The sequence below is a fragment of the Notamacropus eugenii genome, chromosome 3, assembly GCF_028372415.1.
Source record: "Notamacropus eugenii isolate mMacEug1 chromosome 3, mMacEug1.pri_v2, whole genome shotgun sequence".
Lineage (NCBI taxonomy): Eukaryota > Metazoa > Chordata > Mammalia > Diprotodontia > Macropodidae > Notamacropus > Notamacropus eugenii.
The window spans coordinates 4094298-4117476 of record NC_092874.1 but is presented as its reverse complement, the minus strand read 5'-3'; positions in this window follow the sequence as shown (position 1 = coordinate 4117476).

Genomic DNA, 23179 nt, shown 5'->3' with positions numbered 1-23179 from the left:
CTTCATTCTCTATCAGTTCATGTAAATCTTTCTGTACTTCTTTGTAATCGTCACATAAATAATTTCTTACAGCACTGCAATATTCCAAAACTTTAATATATCCCAATTTGTTTAACCATTTCCCCATCTATGATCATCTACTGTATTTCCCATTTATTGCTTTAAAAAAGTACTTTTTAAAGTATTTTTCGTTATGTTGGGGATTTCTTCTAATCAATGACCTTCTTGGGTTTTAAAGCATCATAATGGAATTTGAGTCAGAGCATGGGAATTTTATTCAGTTTCTTTGTTTAATTCAAAATGACTTTCTAAAATAATTATACTAATTCACAGCTCCACCGACAATGCACTAATATGCTTATCTTCCTACAACCTATCCAGTATTGAATACTGGCAACATTTGTTAATTGTTTTCAATTTTTAAAGTGTGATGTGAAACCTTGGGGTTGCTTAGATATGCAGTTATCTTAATTTTAAAGATGTGGGGTTTTCTTTCATGTGGTTATAAATTGTAATTTTTAAAGAACTCTGTGTCCTTTAACCACTTATCCATAGAGAAATGGTTATTGGACACATGTAGACACATCTGTACTAATATTTATATACACAGTCTCCAACGCAGGTGTATATCCAGTACAAAACCATATACACACATATATAAATGTATATGTATATATAATATATGTACACACAAAACATTATAAAGTAGTGTATAGTATATGTATGTGCATCTATCTGTTTATCTATCTAGTGTGTATACACATACATACATACATATTCTACTGTCATTTTAATATGTTGTCCTGGCCCATCCATGAGCATTAAATATTGCTTCTAGCTATTAATTTGTTATTTTTTATGGCACATTTTGTAATTGAACATGTACAAGGCTTTGTGAGCTTTGTTAGATTGATTCCTTGATATTTTATGTGACTTGTAATTATTTGGGATAGATTTTTCTATTATTGCTTTGTTGTTGTTATTATTATTATGAAACGCAATTGATTTTATATTTAGTATTTTTTCCCTAGTTGCATTTAGAAACAATTTTTAACCTTTGTTTCAAAAACTTTGAGTGAAATTCTCTTCCTTCCTCTCTCCCTCATAGAGAAGGCATTCAATATGGATTGTACATATAGCCATGTAAAACATTTCCATAATAATAATGTTGTGAAAGAAAGCAAAATATGCAACAAACCCTCCAAGAACAATAAAGAAATAAGACGCTTCCATCCACATTCAGATACAGTCAGTTCTTTCTGTGGGGATGGATGGCATTTTTCATCGTAAGTCCCTTAGAGTTGTCTTGAATCATTGAGTGGTTGGGAATAGCTGAGTCATTCACAGCTGATCATCTTCCAATATTGCTGTTATTTTGCACACGGTACATTTCACTTTGAATCAACTCATATGAATCTTTCCAGGTTTTTTTTTTCTTAGAGAATCTGACTCATCGTTTCTGATAACACAATAGCATTTCATCATAATCACATACCACAATTCATTCAGGTGTTTCCTAGTTGATGGGCATCCCCTCGATTTCCAGTTCTTTGCTACCAGAAAAGAGCTGCTTTAAATAGTTTTGTACATACAAGTACCTTTCCTTTTTTGTCTCTTTTGGGATACAGACCTATTACTGGCATTGCTAGGTCAAAAAGTATGCATAATTTTATAGCCATAGTTCCAAACTGCTTTGTAGAATGGTTGAATCAGTTCACATTTCCACCAACAGTGCATTAATTTCCCACATTTCCTACACCCCCTCCAATATTTCTTCATTTTCCTTTTCTGTCCTATTAAGCCAATCAGATAAATATGATAAATTACCTTAGAATTTTTTTAATTTACATTTCTCCAATTAATAAAGTTAGAGCATTTTTTTCATACTGCTATAGGTAGCTTTGATTGCTTCATCTGAAAACTAATCTTATCTTTTGATCATATATCATTTGGGAAATGGCTCTCATTTTTTATAAATTTGATTAAATTCTCATACTTTATGTTTGAGAAATGTGGCCTTCATCAGAGAAATTTGCTTCAATTTTTTTTCACAGTTACTATTGCAAACTATATTTCTCTTCATCCTATTCTTCCCCCCAATTTATTCTATTCTCATTCTCCTTTCATCCTGTCCCTCCTCAAAAGTGTTTTGTTTCTACCTCCTTCCTCAATCTGTCTTCTTTTCTATTGCTTCTTTCTACACGTCTGATATTCTTCCCTTCCTTCTTTCCTGTAGGATAAGATTCTGATTAGAGAACAGTTCACTCGCTCTTTCCTATCTCCCCCATCTTCCCCTCCACTGTAAAAGTTTTTATTGCCTCTTTTAATGTGACATAATTTACCCCATTCTTTCTCTCCCTTTGTCTTTCTCCCGGCACTTTTCTCTCCTTTCCCTTATTTTTTAAATCATCCCTTCCCTTCATATTCAACTCACACCTGCGCCCTTTGTGTATGAATATATTCTTTCTAACTGCCCTGACAACCAGAAACTTCTTATGAGTCATAAATAGCATCTTCTAATGAAGAAATTAAAAGAATTTAACCTCACTTAGTCTCTTGTGATTTCCTTTTCCTGCTTACCTTTTTATGCTTCTCTTGAATCTTGTATTTGAAAGCCACGTTTTTTATTCCGCACTGGTCTTCTCATCAAGAATGTTGAAAAGTCCTCTATTTCACTGGATGTCCATTTTTTTCCCCTGAAGTATTATATTCAGTTTTGCTGGGTACGTGATTTTTAGTTGTAATCCTAGGTATTTTGCCTCTTGGAATATCATATCCCATGATCTCTGATCCTTTAACCTAGAAGCTACTAAATCTTCTGTTATCCTGACTGTGGCTCCACAATATTGAATTGTTTCTTTCTGTCTGCTTGAATTATTTTTTCCTTGACCTGGGAACTCTGTATTTGACTATATTATTCCTGGAAGTTTTCATTTTGGGATATCTTTCAGAAGATGATCAACTGATTCTTTAAATTTCTATTTTACCCTCTGGTTCTAGAATATCAGGAGAGTTTTTCTTGCTAATTTGTTGAAAGATAATATCTAAGTTCTTTTTCAATCATGTAGAGAGTCATTATTTCTGATAGTAAAATAGCTTTTCATCATAATCACAAGCCACAATTAGTTCAGGTATTTCCAAGTTGATGGGCATCCCCTCAATTTCCAATTCTTTGCTGTCACAAAAGAGCTGCTTTAAATAGAGCCTTCTTGGCTCTGTCAATACAATTGATTTTGGAGACTTCATTTTGCAAGTTTTGCTAAGACTATTAATTGTTAATTGTCTGAATTAGTACCTTTGTTGATTTTCTAGAAATTTCAAAGTATTGTATTCCATCATATTTTCAGCACGTAGTGATAGTTTCATCTTCGCTTTAGCTATCTTATCCGTACATTTGCCTCTTTTTCTTATTATTACTGATATTTCTAGAACTACATAAAAATAGTAAAGAGAGTTGTTATCTGTGCTTTACTCACATTTATAGAAAAATATTCTAATGTATCCCAGTTCCTTTGGAAGATTGCTTTTGGTTTCAGATTTTTTTTGTGACATTAAGCAAAACATCTTCCTGTTCTTATACTTTGAACAATTTTTTAGCAGAAATGAGTATTGTATTTAGTCTAAGGTTTTGTTTTTCCTCTGTTGAGATAGTCAGATGATTTGGATTATTTTTATATTTGATATGATTAATTGCATTGATAGTTTACTTCACGCTGAAGCGTCTTTGCTACCCTGGAATAAATTCCACTTCTTTATAATAAATAATTTATTTTACTAATCTCTGTAATTTGTTTGACATGATTTTGTTTAAATATTTAAGTCAGTATTAATAACAGTGACAGATAACTTCTTCTGAGCAGTTTGCATGTTTTAGTTACTAGAGCTACATTTGCCTCATAAAATGATTCTGGCACAGTACTTTCTTTCAAAGTTTTTAGGAGTAATTTGTATACAAATCTCCTTAATTAAAGGATTTCTTCTGTGAGGTTTGAATTCAGTCAAAGGACCGTACTTAGGACCAAAGGGCCACATGTGGCTTAGAGGTCACAGGTTCCCTATACCTGGTATAGATATTAATTGGGCATGTTGGTGGTGCAATGCATAGAGTGCTGGGACTGCAGTGAGAAAGACCTGAGTTCAAATCTGGCATAAGACATTTACTAGTTGTGTGACTTTGGACAAGTCACTTAACTTTGACTCGGTTTTTTCATCTGTAAAATGAGCTGGAGAGAGAAATGGCAGACCACTCTGATATCTTTGGCAAGAAAACCATAAATGGGGTCACAAAGAATCAGATATGACTAAAACAATTGTACAACATCAACAACAGTACAAATAGCTATTAGTTTTTCTTGGCACATTTGATAGAATTATTTTGTGAATGCAATAGGATTTGCCCTTCCTTCAACCACTTACTAATTCCTTCACAACTAATTCTGTTTACTTTTCTAAAATTTAATTATTTAATATTCTATTTGGTTTTCTCCCACTTTGAGTACTTTCCATTTTTACGCTAATACTTTATTTCTTTCATATTTTCAGTTTTGTTAACATACAACTATGTTTAATAAATTCCTAGTATTATTTTTTATTTCTTCTGTTTTTCTTATTGCTTATTTGTTATTTTGATGATTTTATTTTCTGCTTTCTTTTTAGTCAGATTATATATAAATTTCTCAACTTTAATATTCTTTTCAAAGAATCAGTTTTTAATTTTATTAATCATTTTTTCCTAGCTTTTCTTAATTTTCAGTTTATTTGCTTCACTATTTTTATTAACTCCACTTTTGCAATATACTGTTTGCTTATTTTTTGATCATCTAATTTTTTAAAAATCTTATGTAGTTCATTAATCCCTTTTTAAAATATTATGATTAGAGGGATATAATTTTCCCCTAAGAACTGCTTTAGATACATCATTAACCTTTCCTTTCACAAAATTGATCATGAAAGATGACGTCTAGGCTCTGTTTTAGTCTTGGCTTCAGGTAGTCCCATAATTTTTAAATTGTCTCTCCTGGATCTATTCTCCAGGTCAGTTGTTTTTTCAGGGAGATATTTCACATTATCTTCCATTTTTTCATTTTTTTAATTTTATTGTTAAATCTCAATTTGAGTCTGTCTTTTGTTAGTAATTCCTGAAGCAATTAGGACTTTTATTGCATCATGTCTACAACAGGTTTGCTTATTGTTTCTATCTTTACATATTTTGATGTGTGTGTATTTGTGTGTATCCTAATAAAATCTTTGTAAAATTTCCATGTGCTGTTGAGAATATATATATTCTACTGCACTCACAACTGATATATTTCATAATTCTTTTACTTGTACATTTCCCAGAATTTTGTTCAGTTCTTTATTTTCCATTGGTATATCTTTCTGTTTAGTCTTAACTAAACTTGAATTACATAAAATGTCCTATAATTACTTTGTTAGTATGTACTCTTCTATCTCATTTAATGTTTCCTTTATGAACCTGTATACCAAGGCATTTGCAGCATTTGTGTTTAATACTGATAATGATTTAATATTCCTGAATATGTAGTTTCTTTGCTTAGCCTTTTGAATGTTTTGAACATTTGGTTTTGCTTTTCTTGACAGTAGGACTGCAGCTCCTAATTTTTAAATATTTACCTGATACATAGTAATATTTACTAGCTCTTTGCTTTTGTTTTGTATATATCATTGCTTTTTTTTTAATATGTCTTTTGTAAGCAACAAGTTGTGAGGTTTTCTTATCTTTTTTTAAGTTTTCAACATTCATTTCCACAAAATTTTGAATTCCAAATTTTTCCCCCATCTCTCACTTCCCTCCACCCCAAAACTCCAAGCATTCTAAGTACCCCTCTTATCAATCAGCCCTCCTTTCTAACATTGCTCCCTTCCCTTATCCCCATCTTCTCTTTTGTCCTGTATGGCAAGATAAATTTCTATACCCCATTACCTATGTTTCTTGTTTCCCAGTTTTATGCAAGAACAATACTCAACATTTGTTCCTAAAACTTTCAGTTCCAACTTCTCTTCCTTCCTCCCTCCCCACCCATCCCAAATGGGAAGGCAAGCAATTCAATATAGGCCACATATGTGTAGTTTTGCAAATGAACTCCATAATGGTCATGTTGTATAAGACTAACTATATTTCCCTCCATCCTATCCTGGCCCCCATTTCTTCTATTCTCTCTTTTGACCTTGTCCCTCCCCAAGAGTGTTGACTTCTACTTAGTCCCTCCTCCCATTGCCCTCCCTTCCATCATCCCCCCACTCTGCTTATCCCCTTCTCCCCAACTTTCCTGTATTGTAAGATAGGTTATCATATCAAAATGAGTGTATTTTATTCCTTCCTTTAGTTGACTGTGATGAGAATAAACTTCATGTTTTCTCGCTCACCTCCCCCCTTTTTCCTTCCATGGAAAAGTCTTTTACTTGCCTCTTTTATGACAGATAATTTGCCCCATTCCTTTTCTTCCTTTCTCCTCCCATTATATTCCTCTCTCACTGCTTAATTTCAGTTTTTAGAAGTGATCCCATCTTATTCAACTCACCCTGTGCTCTGTGTGTGTGTGTGTGTGTGCGCATGTGTGTGTGTATGTAATTCCACCAACTACCCAGCTACTGGAAAAAGTTTCAAGAGTTACAAATATTATCTTTCCATGTAGGAATGTAAAGAGTTCAACAGTTCAGTAAGTCCCTTATGATTTCTCTTTCCTGTTTGCCTTTTCGTGCTTCTCTTGATTCTTGTGCTTGAAAGTCAAATTTTCTTTTCAGCTCTGGTGTTTTCATCAAGAATGCTCAAAAGTCCTCTATTGTATTGAAAGACCATTTTCCCCCTGAAATATTATGCTCAGTTTTGCTGGGTAGGTGATTCTTGGTTTTAGTCCTAGTTCCTATGATTTCTGGAATATCATATTCCATGCCCTTTGATCCCTTAATGTAGAAGCTTCTAGATCTTGTGTTATCCTGATTGTGTTTCCACAATACTCAAATTTTTCCTTTCTAGCTGCTTGTAATATTTTCTCCTCAACCTGGGAACTCTGGAATTTGGCTACAATGTTCCTAAGAGTTTCTCTTTTTGGATCTCCTTCAGGAGGTCATCTGTGGATTCTTTCAATATTTGTTTTGCCCCCTGGTTCTACAATATCAGGGGAATTTTCCTTGATAATTTCATGAAAGATGATTTCTAGGCTCTTTTTTTGATCATGGCTTCAGGTAGCCCCAGAATTTTTAAATTGTCTCTCCTGGATCTATTCTCCAGGTCGGTTGTTTTTTCAGGGAGACATTTCACATTATCTTCCTTTTTTTCTTTCTTTTGGTTTTGTTTTGTGATTTCTTGGTTTCTCACAAAGTCATTGGTCTCCATCTGTTCCATTCTAATTTTGAAAGAACTATTTTCTTCAGTGAGCTTTTGAACCTTCTTTTCCATTTGGCTAGTTCTTCTTTTTAAAGCATTCTTCTCCTCATTGGCTTTTTGAACCTCTTTTGCCAATTTAGTTAGTCTATTTTTAGAGGTGTTATTTTCTTCAGCATTTTTTTGAGTCTCCTTTAGCAAGGTGTTGACCTATTTTCGTGCTTTTCTTGAATCTCTCTCATTTCTCTTACCAATTTTTCCTCCACCTCTCTTACTTGATTTTCAAAATCCTTTTTAAGCTCTGCCATGGTCTGAGATAATTGAATATTTATTTTGGATGTTTGGGATACAGAAACCTTGACTTTTATGTCTTTCCTTGATGGTAAGCATTGTTCTTCCTCATATGAAAGGATGGGAGAAGATACCTGTTTACCAAAAAAGTAACCTTCTATAGTCCTATTTTTTCCCTCTTTTTTGGGCGTTTCCCCAACCAGTTACTTGACTTTTGGGTCCTTTGTCAAGAGTAGGGCATACTCTGAGGATCTGTAAGATGTCACTTCCTCCAAGGTGGCACAATCAAGCGTGTACACTGGTCTGGAAGCAAGAAGAGATTTTTGTGCCCAGAATCTTAGTAGAGTTTCCTCTTCACAACCACCTTGCCTCCAGTTCAGCCAGGCTAGCACTGGGGGCTGAGATTCAGATAAGCTGCAGGGGCAGGCCCGCTATTCAGTGTGAGATAAAGATCAGCTGCTGCGGGACCTCTACTCAGAGTTGAGGTAAGAATCACCTGCTCAGTGCCCTCAGGAGTTTTATGATCCAACAGTGGATGCAGGCTGCTGTAGGGGCTCTTGTGGGACCTGCTGACCGCTGCAGGATGTGGCCTTTTCAGCCACTGCCTGAAGCTGGAGCTATGGGAAGGCTCTTCTTCCTTCTTGGCCAGCTAAAAAAACCCTGTCACTGACATTTGGTGACTTTGCACCCCAAGGCCTGCTTGCATCCTACTCCCAGAGGCGCCCCATGCAGCCAAGGCTGGACTGAGCGTGACTCCACGTCTGGTATGACCTTTCAGGTCACCCTGGGCTGGAAATCTCTTCCACTGTGTTGTTCTCCACTTCTGCTGCTCTAGAATTTGTTGAGACTCTTTCTTTACAGGTATTTTATGGGCTGTGTGGGAAGAGCTAGTATATGTACATCTTTCTACTCTGCCATCTTGCCTCCAACCTGAGGTTTTATTTTCTTATCCAATATGTCAGTGAGTTTCTTTTTTGTATTCTTATATTATTTAATCCACTGAAATCTAACAATATAAAAGTTAGGTTCATACTTTTCTCCATTTGATTCTATTAATTTATTTTCCTCTGAATTAATATTTCCCCCCTCTTCCACTATAAATACATTGTGATATCTTAGGTATTTTAGCTTTAACTATCTTAAGACCTTCCTATTCTAACCAGTTCTCTTTCCCTCACTCTTGACTTCTCCTTCCTCCAAGGGGCAATCTCTTTTCCTCCTTTTCTAATTTTGCCTATTAATTCATTTTCTTTTTTGCTTTTATCTAGTTTTTTTAAAAATCCCTCTCCCCCTTGTGTAGTCAAATAGAACCTCCCTTTTCTTCTCTCCTTCAAACTATTTTGGTCATCAGTTTTATTTTTAATTTCATTGTGCTTTTTTCCTAAAGAAATACATCTCTCATTTTCTTCATTTTTTTTCCATCTTTTTGTCTATTCTAGAGTCTAGTGTTTGAGCTATTGTCCTTATGTTAATGTTGTCCTTAATTCTCTGCATGTCTCATGGAATTGAAATATTTGAGCTATCATTATGAGGTTCTTTTTTGTTTTTTGAAAGGCTTAGTTATTCCCTTGTAGATATCAACCCATAGTCTCATTTCTTTCTGATGCGATTCAGTCTTATAAATTTCAGTTCTTTCAGGTGATAGAGAGGATACTACCCCATGGTAGTAATCTTCCTAAGTCCCTGATTGTGTAGTTAATTATTGATCTTTCTTCTCCCCCTGGTCATTTCCCCTCCCTGGTCCATGCCTTTCCACTCTTCTGAACATCCATCGCGCCTAGGAGCTCTGATTCCTCTTCCTCTGAGGCAGGATGAGTGTCCTCTCTGAGCAGCAAAACCTTGTAGATAATACTCATTGGAAGTCGCCCATTTTCCTTTATAGAAAATCTTCCGTTTCAAACTGGAGTTTTCATTAATTGTTTCCTTTTCCAGCCCTGAAACAAAGATTTGCCCTTTCCTTTTTCCTTTTTCAACTCCCTCTTTTCTTACTCATTTTTATGTAGGCACTCTTTTTTCTGACTGATGACAGTAGTTACCTTTCCTTCGTTGTAAGCATTTGCCTTGGTTAGAATACATCACGTATTCCCCTGTATCTCCTTTCTCCTGCTTTTTATGTACCATCTTATTAGGAATTGATTAGTAAATAAATATTTATTAAGGACTTGGTATGTGCCAAGTACTGTGCTAAGTGTTGAGGATTTACAAAGAGGCAAAAAGCTGTCCCATTCTGCAACATAAAACAGTAAATTCATTTGTCAGCATGGTTTTATGAGGTTTAGTGTATGATATTTTAGATCTGTATCTCCACCATTACCTTCCTCTGACTTCTTTTAACCTTGTCTGTTCATGTACATATAAGAATTCTCCTACTGGTCTCTCAGTTATCTGTGCATATATCTATATACTAATAGGTACATTAATATATAATACAGTTATTAATATTAATATGGTTATCTCAAATATAATGTGATTAAAATTAATAATTAATAGAAATGTGTATTAATAAGTATATTAATGTATCTACATATACATGTATAAATAAAATATCTCTGTTAACATATCTTTATTTGATTGCATTATTTGTTTACCCTTCTTGTATTTTTGTTCTCTGGGTGTTTGAGAAGTACAAAATCTCTCCAGGTCTAGTTTTCCTCCTAGGAATATTTCAAATACCTCTTTTTATACAATTTTATGTTGTATGCATTTATGAGTATGCTGGATTTATAAGGTAGGTCACCTTGGCTACCTTGTGAGTTCCATTGCTCTTCTGAAGACATTGTTCCATTCTTTCTTGCATTTTCTGTTCTGTGCAGGCTAGTTTTAAGTCATTCAAGTATCCTTTCCTTTATATTTGAAAATCATTCTCCTAGCCAATTGAAGAATTTCTGGTTTCTTAACAAAATTGTTCATTTTAAACACTGGAGTTTGAAACCTATTTTTTCCCTGGAGGCAATATATGAATTGTTGTGATTGGCAAGTTTTTCATCTACATTCAGAAGTTTTAGGATGTTTTCTATTATTTCTCGGATTTGGGTATTCAAGTCTTTTGATGTGGCATGTTCTCTGGATAAATTATAATGCTTCAATTGTGTCTATTCATTCTGTTTTCAAAAACAATACATTTCACTTGCATAAATATGTAAACATCATTATTTTATTGCTGTCACTTGTTTTCTTTTTCTATTTTATCCTTCATTCTCGTCCATTTATATTCCAAGTCAGTGCAACACTCTCCCTCTGTCTCCATCTGTCTGTCTCTGTCTCTCTGTGTTTATCTCTGTTTGTTTCTCTCTGACTGGGACTTGCCACAAGGATTCAGTTTTCCCCATATTCTGCTTATTATTTCTGCTGTGTAGATATGAGTTTTGCTATCCCAATTCTAATTTCTCTTCTGAACCATTCAGTAATGTACAGCAGTAGTATCATTCTCCCTTGGTCATCTGTAAGGTTTTCTGCCTCATCAGGTGTTGATTCATTCTCCTTTGTCTTATAATACTTATTTGTAGTTGCCTGACTCATTCACTTGACTTAGAAGTCATATACTTCCGCCATTACTATTTCTCCTGTTTACCTGTATGTATATATCAAAGATTTTTAAGTTTTCTTCCTCTTGAGATCTTTGGTAGTATCAGTATTGTCCTCCCCATATTTTCTCCTATTACTTGCTTTCTGACTTTCTCCTTTAATGATGCTTTCTCTGGAAACTTACTGGACCTTCTGGTATTTCAGCCTCCTCTCATATTGGTCACATCATTATTCTCCAGACTCAATTTCGCCCCTGAGTGATGTCTGGGGGGATAGGACTAGCTCCAGCTGGATACTGTGCTCTTTCTCTTAGGTTTGAGTGTACAACTTTCCATGCTCACCATGCTGCCCTTTTTGCCTCTTTTCCTTTCTCCTCTGACACAATGGCACAGAGTGCTACCATAACACAATAAGAACCTGGACAAATTTCCGTTTTTTAGAGTGTGAATCTCCATGACTCTGGGAAAGGAGAATTCAGGTAGAAGACAACATGACTAGAGTTGAGTTTTATTTGAAGTGATTGGGAAGGCTATGCAGCCTTTTTGCTGGAGTGTGGAGGACAGTGGGGAAAAGGTAGTGAGGGAGCAGGTAGGAGGGTGCTGAGGTTTACTGTCCTTGTCTGCTCTTGTGTGGTTGAGTTTTTGTCTCGTTTGGGTTCTTAGTAAACTAGATCACTGAGACAACTGAACTAGTGTAGTTGGCACTAAATCACTATGTTGGAAAGGTCATGAGGGTCAAAACAAATGTCGAGTTCTTCAGGTGCCTGGTTATGTGATCCAGACGTCCTTGATCTCTGTGATATGCGTTTCTTATGGCAGATAAGCTGCTGACTGTCTTTGGTTTTTCTATTCATTTATTACTATATAATTTAGTTCTTTGCAATGTGGGGTTATCATTATTAAATGCTTATTTCTTTCTATGATATGTTGGGATATGATACATCTTTAACAACAAAATTACATTATTATTGTGTATATATAGTGCTTTCATGTTTTCAAAACACTTTAGAAATACTATCCTATTTTCTCCTCATAATAACCCTGGAGGTAAGTGCTGTGAGAGGCAGCTAGTTGGCACAAAAGATAGAGGTCTAGAATCAAAGTAAGGGTGACCTGGTTTTAAATATAGCCGCATACACTCACTAGCTGTGAAATCCTGGCTAATTCACTTAACCTCTGTTTGTCTCAATTTCCTCAGCTATAAAATGGGGATAATAATAAACCTACTTCTCAGGATTGTCAAGAGATTCAAGCAACAAAATAACTGTAAATTACTTAGCACAGTGCCTGGCACATAAAAGATGATATATAATTGTTTGCTATTAGAATTATCATCATCATCATCATCATTATTATTCCCATTTTACAGATGAGGAAAGTGAAATAGAGAGAAGTTAAGTGACTGGCCCAGGGTCGCACAGCTAGTAAGTGTATGAGGTTATATTTGGACTCAGTTATTCCTGACTCTAAGGGTACTCTATTATATTATACTCTTCTCTTAAGTTAGGATTTAGCCAAATATTCTTTATTTTCTCTTTATCTAACTCTGATTTCTGAACTCATCTTTCTTTCCCTTACCCAGACCAACTGCCAACACTTTCAATTTATTTTAATTATCATTTTCTTTATTTTGTTTGTTGTATGCTTCTATTTGTCAGCTGAATACATGTACCTAATTCTCCTTATCCCCTCACTCTGTGCTTCATTGTGTTTCAGAGGTATTAGTTTATAATACTTCTTTCTAAAAGTTGTATTTTCAATTCACTCATTCTCTTATTCTTTCCCTCTGCTGGGGTTTCTGGCACTCTTCCTAAGCATATCATGTCTCACTGGTGGCAGGAGAATGGGGCAGGTTCTGGGATATAAGGTCAGCTTGGCTCTTGTTCTTTGTCTTTTTTTTTCATTTTTACACATCCCTTTGAATGTTATTGGGTTTTCCTTTGAACTAATAAGTTCCTCTTCAGTCTGAGTTGCAAATTTCTGAATCCCGAGCTGCTTCCTCTTTCCTTTTGGGATTTAATAGTGAGATGAATGACCCTATCTTATGGAAGCTTATTTCCTGAAGCATCTAACCCCCCCCAACCCATCCCAATGTAGAATTGTTTTGTCCCCTAAGAAAATAAAGCTACACACCCTCCCATACTTCGTTTTTGTACTCTTATATCCTACTCACCTTAAAAATGCAAGAAACCCTCAAAATAATATTTCTTTGTTATTTCTCTGTGAAAGTATGTTATTTTGTTTTTTACTCAGTTTATAAGCTGACCCTGCAGCTCCCCTCTGGATACTTGAGAAGGCTTTTAAGTTCTTCATTTTCCCAAATGTGTATAATACACACATACATATACATATATAGTGTGCATGTCTATGTTTGCATGTGTACACACACATACATACATGTGTGTATGTGTATATGTATATATGTGTATGCACACATATGCATATGTATAAGCACACGTAGGTTCAGTTTTTCAGGATGTATTAATCTACCTGGTTAGCTAATAATCTTTCATTTTTATAACACATCAATTCTTTAGTTTCTTATATAATATATGCATCTGTCTATTTGGACATCTACGATAGCCATGGGAAGCCCATGTGTTACATGGAGAGATTTCTGATCTCGATATAATTGGGCTTCCAAACCCTGACAGATCTTGAGGTGGAGGTCACAGTTAAATTATTCTCATCAGCTTAGCTCCTTCTCACTCATATCTGGTTAGTTACATGGTAATCACAGCCGATTAGCAGAGTTGGAACACTGTTCATTTCAATGACCACTTGTGAATTCTGAGGCCCAACAATGTAGCTAGCATGTCTCTTGCCTCTGGACAGAGAAGCGCTGCATGTGAGGTGCACAGTGCAGCTTGTGTTATTTGGTGTAACATGAGTAGAGCTGAATTCCACCTTCTTCCCAGAATTCCTTTCCCTCCCTTTTTCTAAAACTAAAAGATTGCATTGTGTTAATTTCGAATTCAGTGTTCTGCAGATCGTTGTCTCTTCTTTCATATGGGAATTGTTTTCTCTGATTTGTTGGAAGAGTGATTGTTCAGAGCCCTGGAGGCAGCATGGTCATCTGGATAGACTGCTGGTCTTGGAGTTAGGCAGACTTGAGTTCAAATCCAGTCTCTGATACTTCTCATCTGTGTCACCTTCCTGCCCTTACTGCCAACCTGGAATTGGAACTTTCTCATAAGTTCAATGAGGATCAGAACTTTAGTTGGGATAAGGCTTAAATGAACCCCATTGACATATGGAATGTTTTGCAAACTAATGAAGTGTGAATTCTTCTTCATTAAGGGCAGTACCAAGATGGAGATAGTCTGATTTGTGGCAATCATAGGAACACCAACACTAGAAAGAGAAGTGGACTTTTTGGTACTGGGAAAGTATCTCTTGTCCTCTAGGTCTCAATTTCTCATCTAGAGAATGAGGTGACTGTGGCACACAAACAGTCCTTCTACCACTATGATTCTGATGATCAATTACTTCCCCAAATACCCTTTCCTTCTGACTGACCTCCTTCCCTCTCCTCTCTCTGCCCCCTTTCCCAGCACTGACTCCAGTACTTTACAGAAAACAAATTTAGAAAGAGGTGCCATGACTCAATGGAGGGGATTGAGGGCAGGCCCTGGTCTCAGGAAGACCTTAATTTTAGTCCTTTTTCTGATGAATACTGTGTGACCTTAGGCAAATCAGCAGTCATTCACCGTCTCGTACCTCAGGTAGTTCTGGGAGTTGAGAAGAGGTGGGGCAAGTACCCTCATACCAAACACAGGTCCTCTCTACAACCTCAAGAGAAAAACACAGTAAAAGGAAGCAAGAAGATTCCAGACTCAGAGCTAGATAAGGATATTATCTACCTGGGGTCAAATTGAGTTTAGTATTCTATTCCTTTGCCTGTAGTTTCAGAGAAGATGACGACTACGTCAGGACTAAGAAATACAGGAGGTTTCCTGTCCTAAACTCATCTTCTCCTCAGTTGGTTGGCAAAGTCTCAGTTCTCATCCATTTGCAGTGTTTTGGGTGGAGGAGGGGACAAATGGGCTTTTAAGCCCATTAAACACTTAATAGACATGACATGCTTCTTTTGTGCCTCACACAAAAAAAGTCTGTGGTTTGCATCTCACTAAAAGACTGAGTCAAGAACTTTAGAAATCTAGAACACAGGATGGTATTCAGGAGGGTTCAGCCTGGTCTTTTTTGTCTGGAAGTTCATTTGGGTCAAATCCCAAAACATGGTCAGATTGAAACAGGAAAAGTCATTAACAATCCATTAGGGAATCAGACATGAACTGTGGTTGTCTTAGGTGTATGCTTATAACTGGCTTGCTTTGCTGGTGTACAGTTTACAGAGGCACCAATGCCCCACACTCTCAGTGAAGTGGAGGGAGTCTCAGGAAGGCAGAATGCATGGCAAGTATTTGTCTTTGAAGAGTTGAGGGAGGCACATGATTCTGATATTATCTTGTGGTCCAAATTTTCATATCTTTTTCACATGGACTATCAACAAGCCAGGCCTCTCTTAGACTGCACATTTTAACCTAATTGCAGAATTTGACATTTATTCCACTTACATCTTTTCTTGTGGCTTGAGGTCTAGGCTTATAATATGTTGATAATGATTTGAGTCTTGCTTTCAAAATATTACTGTTTTTCTCCTGCTTTTCTAAGATCCCTAAATATGTTCCAGAGTTATCATATCAAGATAGTTAAATTGGAAGTGAATCCAAAGGAGAAAATTTTGTCCCTTTTAAGCTTGATAGAAAAATTATGTAGGATCTGAGGAGGAAAAATAGAACTTTGGTGTGCAAGTAAGGAAGTAAATGAATATGTTTACATTGATAAATATTTTTTAATAAAAGTAATAGTAAAAGAACTTGACTTTCAATATCTTTACTGCCTGCCATCATATTTCTGCCTAAGCAATTTCTATTATGCTCTGTATTGCTACCATTCTCTCTTTTTTTTTCAGAAGCAATTTGTTGTTTTTTTAATTTATTTATTTAACTTTTAACATTCATTTTCGCAAAGTTTTGGGTTCCAAATTTTCTCCCCATTTGTCCCCTCCCCCACCCCAAAACACCGAGCATTCTGATTGCGCCTATCACCAATCTGCCCTCTCTTCTATCATCCCTCCCTTCCCTTGTCCCTATCTTCTCTTTTGTCTTGTAGGGCCAGATAACTTTCTATACCCCATTACATGTATTTCTGATTTCCTAGTAGCAAGAACAGTACTTGACAGCTGTTCTTAAAACTTTGAGTTCCAACTTCTCTTCATCCCTTCCTCCCCACCCATTCCCTTTGGGAAGGCAAGCAATTCAATGTAGGCCATATCTTTGTAGTTTTGCAAATGACTTCCATAACAGTCGAGTTTTGTAAGCCCATTTGTCCCCTCCTCCACCCAAACTATATTTCCCTCCATCCTATGCTGCCCCCCATTGGTTCTCTTCTCTCTTTTGATCCTGTCCCTCCCCAAGAGTGTTGACTTCAAATTGCTCCCTCCTCCCACTGGCCTCCCTTTCATCATCCCCCCCACACCCTGCTTATCCCCTTCTCCCCCACTTTCCTGCATTGTAAGAGGTTTTCATACCAAAATGAGTGTGCATTTTATTCCTTCCTTTAGTCGAATGTGATGAGAGTAAGATTCATGTTTTTCTCTCACCTCCCCTCTTTTTCCCTCCACTAAAAAGTCTTTTGCTTGCCTCTTTTATGAGAGATAATTTGCCCCATTCCATTTCTCCCTTTCTTCTCTCAATATATTTCTCTCTCACCCCTTAATTTCATTTTTTAAAGATATGATCCCATCCTATTCAACTCACTCTATGCTCTTTGTCTCTCTCTCTTTCTGTGTGTGTGTGTGTGTGTGTCTGTGTAATCCCATCAACTATCCAGATACTGAAAAGTTTCAAGAGTTACAAATATTGTCTTTTAATGTAGGAATGTAAACAGTTCAACTTTAGTAAGTCCCTTGCGATTTCTCTTTGCTGTTTACTTATTCATGCTTCTCTTCATTCTTGTGTTTGAAAGTCAAATTTTCTTTTCAGCTCTGGTCTTTTCATCAAGAATGCTTGAAAGTCCTTGATTTCATTGAAAGACTATTTTTTCCCCTGAAGTATTATACTCAGTTTTGCTGGGTAGTTGATTCTTGGTTTTAGTCCTAGTTCCTTTGACTTCTGAAATATCATATTCCACTCCCTTCAATTCCTTAATGTAGAAGCTGCTAGATCTTGTGTTATTCTGATTGTATTTCCACAATACTTGAATTATTTCTTTCTAGTGGCTTGCAATATTTTCTCCTTGAGCATGGAACTCTGGAATTTGGCCACAATATTCCTAAGAGTTTCTCTTTTTGGATCTCTTTCAGGTGGTGATCTGTGGATTCCTTGAATACTTATTTTGCCCTCTGGTTCTAGAATATCAGGGCAGTTTTCCTTGATAATTTCATGAAAGATGATGTCTAGACTCTTTTTTTGATCATGGCTTTCAGGTAGTCCCATAATTTTTAAATTGTCTCTCCTGGATCTATTTTCCAGGTCAGTTGTTTTTCCAACGAGATATTTCACATTGTCTTCCATTTTTTCATTCTTTTGGTTTTGTTTTGTGATTTCTTGGTTTCTCATAAAGTCATTAGCCTCCATCTGTTCTATTCTAATTTTGAAAGAACTATTTTCTTCAGTGAGCTTTTGAACCCCCTTTTCCATTTGGCTAATTCTGCTTTTGAAAGCATTCTTCTCCTCATTGGCTTTTTGAACCTCTTTTGCCAATTGAGTTAGCCTATTTTTCAAGGTGTTATTTTCTTCAGCATTTTTTGGGGTCTCCTTTAGCAAGGTGTTGACCTGCTTTTGATGCTTTTCTTGCATCTCTCTCATTTCTCTTCCCAGTTTTTCCTCCACCTCTCTAACTTGATTTTCAAAATCCTTTTTGAGCTCTTCCATGGTGTGAGCCCATTGAATATTTATTTTGGATGTTTGGGATACAGAAGGCTTTACTTCTGTGTCTTTCCTTGATGGTAAGCATTGTTCTTCCTCATCAGAAAGGATGGGAGGAGATATCTGTTCACCAAGAATGCAACCTTCTATGATCTTATTTTTTTTCCCTTTTCTGGGCATTTTCCCAGCCAGTGACTTGACTTCTATGTGTCCTCTCCACACCCACCTCACCTCCAGATCCACCCAGACAGCGCTTGGGGTCTGAGATTTAAATGCTGTTTCCCAGCCTCAGGTCTTTTGGTGGAGGCGGGGCTGCTATTCAGTGTGAGATGAAATTCACATGCTGGGGTGGGGGCAGGGCCGCCGCAAGGGGCTCAGTTCCCTCAGGGGATTTATGTGGAGTCGTCTCCTTCAACAATGGATCTGAGCTCCTGCCTGTTTTGGGAGCCCTTGTCTGCTGCTGCCTCTGCTGCTGCGTCATGAAGGGGCCTGAGTTATGGAGACACCCCACTTCCCTCTTGGTGAGCTGGAAAGACTCTCTCGCTGACCTTTGGTGTCTGTGGGTGGAGGGACCTATGAGGCTGCTGGAGATTCTGTCCCTGAATCCTGCTCGGATCTGCTCCTCTCCGTGCTGCGTGTCCAAGGCAGGGCTGGGCTCTGCTCTGGGTCTGGTGCACGATGGACCTTTCAGGTCAGTTTTTCAGGTCTCTCTGGAACAGAAATCTCCTCCACTCCGTTGTTCTGTGGCTTCTGCTACTCCAGAATTTGTTGGGAGTTCTTCTGTACAGGTATTTTATGGGCTGGGGGTTGGGAGATAGCATATGTGTGTCTTTCTACTCTGCCATCTTGGATCCTCCCCCTACCATTCTCAATAAAACAATAAAACCAACTGGTAAGGTTCGATTTAGAGAAGGCCAGGGAGCTAGCTTGGTTTTTCAGTCAGACACTCCTATGAACTTGGCCCTTGCCATAAGAGTCCCTTGTTTGCTCAGAAGGATTATTTGAAATCCAAGAGACCTAAGGGACAGAAGGGGGAAAAGCAACCATACTGAAAGACATGAGAATGCATCCTGTCACCAGTGGTAACTTGACTTGGCAGTGACTTGCAAGGCATCATCATTCATAGACACAATTTAAAGAGCAGATGGCCCTTCTAATGAGACTAGTGATCCACAGGGACCCTAAAGGTATTGTTCTCTGGGCAGATACCATGTGGAGAATTTCCCAGGAGGAATTTTAAAGTTGAACATGATCAACTGATCTTTTACTCTTTCATTGGATTGGACCATATCCCAAGAGAATGTTTTATTTTAAAAAAATGTCGATAAGAAAATAGCAATGATATACTAATTTTAACTTAATTCTGCTGAATTTAACATATTTGAGAGATGTTTCTAAGTCACAGACTTTGAATAAAAAATCTTCTGTCTTCTGCATCACAGTGGGCAGATGCTGTCCTGTTTTTCTCACCAGTAAGACCTGTTTGGCAGTGTTTTACACATTTATATACTTAAAAAAAGAGATACATCTCAAATGGTTGATTCTTATTATTGTTACTTCCTTTGCTTTTGTAAAACCACTACAACTTAGAAGATGTATTCATTTCTTTTGATTTTCTTAGAAAAATCACAGAACTGGAATGGCAGCCAACAGTCATATAAAGAGGAGAAGGAGGAACATTTTAAGAAGGGTGACTGAAGACAACATAGATTCTGAATGAATAATGTACAGCACCTGGAGAGGCAGGGCTGTGATTGATGAGAGCCTTCATCAATAATTCATTCACTCTAAAGATTTATCACTTCTGTTAGGATGGCTTGGGGTCTCAATTTGTTTATTAGTTGTTAGTAGGATTCTAGAAACACAGAGGCGAACTACTTATACTTTCTTTAAAATGGCTATTTGACATTTAAGGATCAAATCATATCAAATAAGAACATGGAAAAGAACTCAGAAGTGACACTACAATGCTGCGTACATGGAGTCCAATAAGTGATCTTGATAGACTTTATTGCTTATCAGGAGAATGGATAATTTTAAAATTAATGGAGAATTTTAAAAACCTAGATATGCCCACTTTAATTTGCTTTGAAACTATGGAAAATTGATCACAATCCTAGTTCCTAGATATCTGATCTGGGAAGATGTTCAAAGTACTTAGTCAATGCTATAACAAAAGGCGTTGTCCTGAGATTATCCAAGCCTCTGTGTTTGCATAATGAGTCAGTTTATAAAAGCAAAGCCTCAGTTTCAGAGTTGGAAGGGATTTTATAGTCATCTTATTCAACTCAGACTCCCATAGGAATTTCCACTGCAACTGCCACCAAGAGGTCATTCATTCTCTGCTTGAAGAGTTCAAGGAAGGAATAAGCAGGTTTCGAAGGAGTCCCTTTCTGCTTTGGGGAGGCTGCCATTTCCAGAAAGTCTTTGGTAACATCATTTAGGTTTTCTGAATATCTCCCTGTCATTGCTTCCAGTTCAGACTTTTGGGGGTCTAAATGAAGATCCAATTCTTTTTCCACATGGCAGTCCTTAAATAACTTGAAGATAGTTATCATATGTCTCTCATCTTCTATACCCCAGATTAAACATCTCCTTCCAATGTATCTTCCTATGATATGAACTCCAGGCCATCTGCCCTCTTGGTTCTCTCCCTCTTTCTCTTCTCCAGTTTTTCTGCCCCCTTACCAAACTGTGTTTTGAAGAGCAGATTGCTCCCTCTCTCCTGATGTGGTCTGACTAGGGCAGAGCACAGAGGGATAATCCATTTCTTCTTCCTGGAATCTCTGCCACCTTCAATGCAACCAAGATCACTCAGGCTTTTGGATGCTGCCACATCACACTGAGGAGCTGGCATTTTACTAAAACCCTAAAGTCTTGTTCAGAGAGACACTGCCCTCTAATCATGCCTCCCCATCTGTTATCCTGAAATTTAGTTTCTGAAGCCACATATGAGCTTTTACATTTATCCCTATTGCATGCCATCTTTTTAGATTCACTCAAGTGCTCTAGCCTCTAAAGATCTTTCTTTCTTAATTAAATTTATTTTCTTTTAATGAAGAGAAATTGATTTTCTCTCCCTCCTACATCCTCCCACTAGGAAAACAAAGAAATGAACAAACCTTATAAAATATTCAGAGTCAAGCAAAACACATCCCCACACTGGTCCCGTATGCACATACACATATGCACACACGTATGTATGTGTGTATATGTATACATACAGACATGTATATATGCATGTATATATGTGTATACACACACACACATATATATATATACGTGTGTGTATGTATGTATATATATATATAGAGAGAGAGAGGCTGTGTATGCACACATAGGTATATGAAGGTGTATATATACATAAGTATGTATATGTACATAAATATGGACATATGTGTGTGTGTGTATTGTGTGTGTATATTTCATTTTATAGCCTGATTGGATCCATCACCTCTCCATCAAGAGATAGGCAATATGCTTCATCTTTGCTCCTCTGGATTGATGCCAAGGTCTTTTATAATTCTGTCTATCATCCGGTGTATTCAGCATCCTTCACCACTTTGTGTCATCTGCCAGTTTGGTAGTCATACCATGGCACCTATGTCTTTATCCAAGTCCCGGATAAAAATGTTAAACAGCATAAGGCCCATTACACATCCCTGAAGCACTCCACTCAAGACATTCCTACTGCCAAGTTGACACTGAAAAATTAAAAATCGTGTTGTGAGTATGGTCATACTACTTATTCTAAATGTAGATAAAAGCTATAGTTGAGAACCTCTATCTACTTTTTCAGTGAGAATAGCAAGAGATCATTTGTTAAATGTCTTGGTAGTCTATATCAATAGCAATGACTTCACTTCTGAATTTAGTGACCATACCGCCCCCCTCCCAAAAAAAATAAAAATAGGAACAACCAATAAAACAAAAAATCAGATTTATCTTTAGCAAATCACAAACTTCCTTGAGTCTTAGTTTTCTCGTTGGTAGCAATGAAGATTTATTGGACTAGATGATTTTAAAATCCTTGCCAGAATCATGGACATTTCATGATTGTCATGAATGCATACTACTCTATCCATTTAGTTCTCTACCTAAACATACAGTTATACATATATGCACATGGGGCTGTAGGCCTACTCAGGGGACTACATCTGGTGTGAGAGCTGCCAACCCATTTTCAGGACTACTTTCCACATTTCCTGTTACTCTTTTATCCCACTCTTACCTGTGGCTCGAAAAAGCCGTAGCAGTGTGGCAGATAGGATAAACCAGGTTGAGAGTAACCATGGGCTTGCAAGGTCTCAAACCCATCAGTGAGTTAGGGGGTTATCTACCCCAAGCATGTGAAAACTTCCCCTGGTTGAATGAGTGGATGAGAATAATTTAGTTCAATGTCCATGCCTGTGAAGCCTGAAGAATATACTGGCACCAACACCAGGAAATTGAATCACTTGCACTTGAATTGTCCTGGGAAGATTCTGAAGATCACCTGGCAAGAAAAGGAACCAGACACTGAGGCCCTCTCTTGAGCTGGACTGCCAAGCTTTCAAATTGTACAGCAGAGCGTGTGATTCTGACGTACTCACTATGCTGTTTGAATGCCAAATGTACCTTTGCCTAGAACAATATTTTACGCAGAACTCACGCAAGACAAGTGTGTACTTGGAGGTCAGAAGAAGTAATATAAGGACACTCTCAAGGTCTCTATGAAGAACTTTGGAATCATTGTGGGAAATGGGAAACATTGGCACTACCCAGTACTACCCAGAATGGCATTCCTGCATCAAAGAAGGTACTGTGCTCTACAAGCAAAACAGACTCGCAGTAAGTAGCTCTAAAGAAAAAGATGCACAAATTTAGAGATATCTTCACTTCAAATGTCCTTACGGATTATTTGTGTCCAAACTGTGATAGAGTCTTCCTAGCTCATATTAGTCTGATCAGTCACAGTTGGACACATTCTCCCTTGATCCTGATAGAGTGATGTCATTTTGATCTTCTATAAGAATGAAGAACAACCACCAGTTTCTACTGCTGCTAATTAAAATCCATTGACAACTTCTTCTGTATGATTTTTGTCT